This window comes from Bison bison, unplaced genomic scaffold (genome assembly GCF_000754665.1).
Source record: "Bison bison bison isolate TAMUID 2011002044 unplaced genomic scaffold, Bison_UMD1.0 scf7180017864472, whole genome shotgun sequence".
Classification (NCBI taxonomy): domain Eukaryota; kingdom Metazoa; phylum Chordata; class Mammalia; order Artiodactyla; family Bovidae; genus Bison; species Bison bison.
The window spans coordinates 3,409,469-3,416,569 of record NW_011495033.1 but is presented as its reverse complement, the minus strand read 5'-3'; the positions used below and the strand labels follow the sequence as shown (position 1 = coordinate 3,416,569).

General features: G+C 36.7%; 1 pseudogene; it reads left to right on the top strand.

Annotated features, from left to right (window-relative positions):
* Positions 1–5,791: 5,791 nt before the first annotated feature.
* LOC105004151 lies at positions 5,792–6,518 on the top strand (annotated as a pseudogene).
* The last annotated feature ends 583 nt before the right edge of the window (positions 6,519–7,101 follow it).

Below are 7,101 nucleotides of genomic sequence, written 5' to 3'. Positions count from 1 at the left end.
AGAGCGATTCTGCGAGATTGGCAGCTGCATCCCAGCAATCAGGAGCCACGCTGCGCCTCTGGCCCCGCCCCTAGCCCAAATCCTCTTTCCTTCCCCCTTCGCCACAGCCTCCTGGCCAACGCCACTTACCCTATGCAACCTCACAGGGCCGGGCCTTCAACGTCAGCACTATGGCTCTCTCTTGTGTCGCTTTCTCTCCTTCACCGCGCAGTCTGCGAACAGCACTTTCTACACTCCTCGCCAGCAAGCTAGCTCATGTCGAGGGTAGCAGATTCCACTGGCGATTCCGCTGGCTCTGGGAGGCATCTGTTGGTTTTGCAGCTCCTAGAATCTATTGGCTTTCTTTTTTTTTTTCCTAAATCCTTTTCCGGGTAACCAGAGGGGAAGCTCAATTCCCTTAACCCTGAGACCACTAAAGGGGCAAATCAAAAAGAAGAAATAAATACATTTTTAAGAATACAAGAGCTTCACAATCCAGTAGATCATTTTGTATTCTGGATTCATTTTGCTTTGTATTCATATGCTAATCTCTTCCTTTCCACGAAGGGATTATAGGATTCCACAATGGGGTATCTGTGTAATTTTCTAAAAGGGCACAAAGGGTTTAAATCATTGTTTCTTTGTAGTTGGAGGCAAGGGAGAGCGGGAGGAATGAAAATCTAGAAATCTACACAGAAGCAGTTGTTTGGTTGTTTTTTTTTTTTAACTCTGCAGGTGAGGTCAACGGTGAATTCAAGAAAGGTTTTAGGATGCGAAGTTTCAAGAGAGAGGAAAAGAGTACTTTAGAAGTTAAGTTTTAAAAAATGTTTTGCATATATGGAAAATATTGGAATGTAAAGAAATACTCTATTGCGTTGTGTAACATTGGTTTAACTTATCCGGCGTTATCACATTACAGCCTGATTTTTAAAAGTAAATGTTTAGTCAAGAGAGTGGTTACTCAGGAAGGAGGAAAGGGTTGTGATGGGGGCAGGAGGGTGCACTCTGATAGTCTTTATTTCTTGACCTAGATAGTGATTACAGATATATTTGCTGTATAATTATTTCTTACTGAATATGTATGCATCGGTGTGAGTCCCTCAGTCATGTTGGACTGTTTGCAGTCCATACCCCATGGACTCTAGCCCACCAGGCTCCTCTGTCCATGGAATTCTCCAGACAAGAATATGAGAATTGGTAGCTAAATTCCCTTCTCCAGGGTATCTTCCTGACCCAGGGTCTCCTGCATTACAGGCAAATTCTTTACCGTCTGAGTCACCAGGGAAGCCCATGAATGTTACATTATACATTTTTTCTCAGTCTGTGTTATATTGGGGGCATTTTTTAAAATTTACCATAAAATACACAAGATTTACCATTTTACTCATTTTTCACTATGCAGCCCAGTGTTGCTAAGGACGCTCACATTTTATGCATCCATCACCACTGTCCATTTCCAGAACTTTTCATCATCAGAAACTGAAACCCTATACACATTAAACAATAACTCCCCATTCCTCCCCTGCCCCGTGCCCTGATAACAATTATTTTATTTTCTTTTTCTATGATACTTCGTATAAGTGGAATCATACAGTATTTGTCCTTTTGTTTGGCTTATTTCACTTAACATAATGTCTTCAAGGTTCATCTATGTTGTGGTGTGTATCAGAATTTCCTTCCTTTTTAACACTGAATAATATTCCATTGTATGCATATGCCACATTTTGTTTTTCCATTCATTCAGCAATGAACATGTGGATCGCTTCCTCACCGTATATCTTAACAATTTTTTAGATGTGGCTTGAATTCCTACAGCAGGATCATGTTAAAGGAACAAAGAAGCTTAAAAGAAAAAAGTTGTACTTTGCAATTAATGAATATCAGCACAAAAGAATAATTAAAAGATAAAACTCTTTTTCCAAGAGCAAATGTCACTGAATTCAGACAACCATGTCCAGATCTTGACTTGATCTTTATAGTGAGGATTGTGTTGCCTTGCTAAATTTTAAAGAAAGACCCCTTTGGGTAAAAGGGGTATATATTTACCCAATTTTGAGAGCTAAAATCCTAATAACGTCGTGACAAATAAGTCCTTGCTGTTGAATAGTATTGTACCACTTTCCCATCTATTAAAGAAATAAAAGTGTTTATGGAATTTAGGATTATGTTGACAGGGCTTTATATTCTTTTGCTGATTTGGACATTTGGTTGAAAATCAAGAATCCTTGAGTCATAATTTCTCTTAATACATTTTCTGCATTATAGTTGCAGGCAAACCAAGAGCACTCTTTCTGAGCTTCTAGCTTTTCACATCTTTGGCCTGCCTTGGTGTCTTCACGCACATTTATATGAAGTTTAGGAAACTAAGCCTTGCTCTCATATGCTCTAGTTACTATGAATGTTGCTGTAGTAGTATGCAATAGTATGGAGAAAGACTTGTGATATAATGTAAGAAAAAAATGCAGAGTACTAAATTCTATGTACAGTAAGATCATAACCTTATAAAAACATGAATCTTTGTTTACTTATTTGTTTACTTTGGCCACACTGCACAGCTCATAGGAATTAAGTATGGAACAACAACAGTAGAATGTAACTTTTCTTCCTGCTGATTTTTCTAAAATAGTTTTATGTAAAACATATTTTAAGATTTGCCATGTATTTGAAAAATATAATCCCATAATACCAAACTTCCTTGAAAAGAGAATAGTTGGGTCTACTTCAGTTCAGTTCAGTTGCTCAGTCGTGTCCAACTCTTTTCGACCCCATGAACCACAGCACGCCAGGCCTCCCAGTCCATCACCAACTCCCGGAGTTCACCCAACCTCATGTCCATTCGGACACGACTGAAGTGACTTAGCAGCAGTATGTCCATTGAGTCGGTGATGCCATCCAACCATCTCATCCTCTGTCGTCCCCTTCTCCTCCTGCCCTCAATCTTTCCCAGCATCAGGGTCTTTTCAGTTGAGTCAGCCAAAGTATTTGAGTTTCAGCTTCAACATCAGTCCTTCCAATGAACACCCAGGACTGATCTCCTTACTTCAAGTATATTTTTATATTTTAAATAAAATCTGCATCAAGGGAAAAAAAAAACACATTAAGGAAATGTAGTGTAAGTCTGAAGAAATTTTGGGTGCTATTTTTTTTTTCTTCTATTTTCCAAATGTGCTGTTATATAGTCACTACTTTTCATAATAACATTATTTTTAAAAATTAAAATAAGGGACTTCCCTTATTTGATTACTGGTCAGGGAACTGAGATCCCACATGCTGCATGCTGAGACCAAAAAAGTAATTAAAATAATAAAAAATGGAATCTACACAATCTTTAAAATTCATTTTACGCCGTATTTTACCCACAGTCAGTGTAGGAAGTTGTAATGGAGAAACAGGCGGTTCCTATATAAGGTAGGCTAATGTTTTAACTATCACCGTGTTCATAACACCTATGGAGCATTTATGATGTGTCAGGAACTGAACTATTTTACCTTTGTTTTCATGTGCAATTCCTTGAGGTAGATATTAAGCCCATTTCTACAGATGGGGCATACGAGACCTGAAGAAGTTAAAAGAGACTTGCTTATAATTTAAAAGCTACCAAGTTTATGTTGGAGCCTGAAGCAGATTCCAGGTCAGATGGATAGAAAGAATTTTTAACACTATCAAGTGTGGTATACATTTCTAAAATTGTAGTAACCTCTGAAAAACATTCAAGCTATATCATAACCCCCATGAAGGTAGTATCTGGTTATCAACAGAGGCAGGGGCCTCCAAGGCCCTGGAGGGGCCCTAGAAATGATCTCTTGAAAGAGCTAGGTATTTTACTTTGTAAAAATTTTTTAAAGTAATATCATTTTGTATTTTTTCCTTAATAAGGGCCCTCCCCAAAACCTGGATTCACCCCTGTTAATAGTGATTTTTAACAATCATTTGGGAATCTGACTCAGTGGTGGTATAACTTCAATAGGTACTTTAAAAGGTTATAGTCATGTTTTATAACAACGTGGAAAAATGCTATAACTCAAGGGCAAAAATCAAGATAATAAACTATATGTATACATTATGATTGCATGTAAAATGTGAATTCAAGGACTGAGGGAACTTGAAAGCAATAAAACCTTTTTATTCATTTGTTCATTCGCAAATATATATTAGGTACTTTTTATGTACCTGGTCTTATGCTTTTTGTTATTTGGGTTTTTTTTTTTTAATTCATTTCTCTTATTGATAGAGGTTTGGAACTTGGGTAAATATGTTTACGACACTGTCTTAATTGTCAGATGAAAGCCATTTTTCACATACCTTTATTCTTAACCTTTGTCTACTATGACCACTTAAGAGATACAGAGATATTTGAATCTTCGAACCTCTGAATTCTCAAAATTTGGAGAATGGGCAAAGTGACCTCCAAGTTCGTCCCACTCTTAACATTTCATAATCATTATCACTGCTCTTTATTTCCAGATTACCCCTTTATTTCATTATAATGGACTATTCAGCAGCAAGAAATGTAGCTGATAAAAATCTAGTTTTTCCAACTGTAACAATTGATTATAACTTTACAGAAATTATAATCAGAAACAGAATTATGTAGTTTTATATAAATGGAAATTGGTTCTCTGATGATAGTTCCAATTTCAAACAAGGCAAATCACTGGTAACATCCACTGTTTTATTTCAGCAGGGAAAGAATTTTATTCATGTATATTTCCTTTAGATCTCAATATATTTGCCTTGAGACACTAACTTCAAAAAACTTTCAAAGGAGTTGAACAGAGGTATGGGTAAATTAGGTTAGTCTTTTAATAACTGGGATATGACGACTTTTCTAAATATGAAAGTTTTTTAAAATGACTTTTTTTTTTAATGAAAAATAAAGGGGAAAGTTTGAGGGAGAAACTATAGCAGAAAGGTATGAGTGTAAATTTTGTAGCCAGACAGAACTAGAATGGAATCTAGAATGGAAACTGCTTAGCTTTGTGATCCTGTGTGAGCAAATTATTTTTCCTCTCTAAGCCTTAGTTTATTTTTCTGAAAATGAAAGTAATATTAATGCCTACCTCACAAGTTATAATGAAAGTCAAATTAGATAATGTAAATAAATTTGTTGAATAAAGTGTTTATAATGTTAGTTCAGTTCAGTTCAGTAGCTCAGTCATGTCCGACTCTTTGCGACCCCATCAATCGCAGCACACCAGGCCTCCCTGTCCATCACAAACTCCCGGAGTTCACTCAAACTCACATCCATCGAGTCAGTGATGCCATCCAGCCATCTCATCCTCTGTCGTCCCCTTCTCCTCCTGCCCCCAATCCCTCCCAGCATCAGAGTCTTTTCCAATGAGTCAGCTCTTCGCATGAGGTGGCCAAAGTACTGGAGTTTCAGCTTTAGCATCATTCCCTCCAAAGAAGTCCCAGGGCTGATCTCCTTCAGAATGGACTGGTTGGATCTCCTTGCAGTCCAAGGGACTCTCAAGAGTCTTCTCCAACACCACAGTTCAAAAGCATCCATTCTTCAGCGCTCAGCCTTCTTCACAGTCCAACTCTCACATCCATACATGACCACAGGAAAAACCATAGCCTTGACTAGACGGACCTTTGTTGGCAAAGTAATATCTCTGCTTGTGGTACTAAATATTAATATTACTTATACTAAGTTATTAAATATTAGATATATAAAGTTAAACTTGCAGATATGATATTTCATTAAGGAAACAGTTTTAGAAAAATCAATTAGCAAGTTAACCAAGAATAGAATGTTTTCCCAATCTTTAAAAGAATAAACAAATAGGTCTTTTGGCTCTTGGAGAGCACCATGGCAGGGGGCAAAAACAAGTGCCTTCTGAAAAGTGGCAAAAAGGTTGCCAAGACGAAAGTGATTAATCCATTCTCTAGGAAAAATTGGTATGATGTGAAAGTAGCAGCTATGTTCAATATATGAAATACTGAATAAACAGTCAGGAGAACTCAAGGAATCAAAATTGCATCTGACGGCCTCAGTGTCATGTTTTAAAAGTGAGCTTTGCTAATCTGCAGAATAATGGAGTTTCATGTAGAAAATCCAAGCTAAGTGCTGAGACCGTTTAGGGCAAAAACTGCCAATCAGCTTCCATGGTATGGATCGTAGCCATGATAAACTGTGTTCCAAAATGTTCCAAAAGTGGCAGGCCATGATTGAATCTCATGTTGATATCAAGACTACCAATGGTTATTTGCTTCATCTATTCTGTTGTGGTTTTACTAAAAACCACAATAGTCAGATTTGGAAGCCCTCTTGTGTTAAGGAAGCACCAACAAGTTCACCAAATCCGGAAGAAGATGGTTGGAATCATGACCTGAGAAGTGCAGACAAATAACTTGAAAAAAGTTGTCAATAAATTGATTCCAGATAGCATTGAGAAAGATATAGAAAAAGCCTTGCCAATCATTTTATCCTCTCTATGATTACTTGTTAGAAAAGTAAAAATCCTAAGAAGCAAACATTTGAATTGGGTGAACTGATGGAGCTTCATAATAAAGGTAGTAGTTTGTGGATGAGTTGAATGCTAAAGTTGAATGAGATGATAGATAGGAGCCATTAGTTCAAGAATCTGTTCAAAATTCAGATATTTAATGGTGACAAAAAGTCTTATTTGTGATGTTTAAAAAAATAGAATAGGCAACTGTTGTCAACTAAAATCAATAGTGCATTCAGTAACAGTCCTTTCTGAGTAGCAGGTTCAAAGTTAACTTTCACTTTCTTCTTCTTTGCTTCTGTTTTTTTCAAAAAGTTGGACTTTGAACATTTATTCCTTTTGTTAAAAAAGAGTATTTTTTTTTAAATGAATTAAACATCTGTCTGCCCTGTGAACATTAACTTTAAAAAAAGACCAGGGAATTATTTCGTATGCCATTTTGGATTCTTTTCTAGTCTCCAGTAGACAAAATAAATTCAGTATGAATGAATCAATACATATTTAGTTATCAGTGTGTATACTTAGTTTTTTGGAGTCCATAGTTAGATGCATCCAGAAGTTGGATAAAATGTCACTCCCTGAGAATAAAACTAGTAAGACTCAACATAAACTGGATGAAATTAACCACTAATAGGGAATCTAGTCAGTGTGATTAGACTGCCGAAGAAAC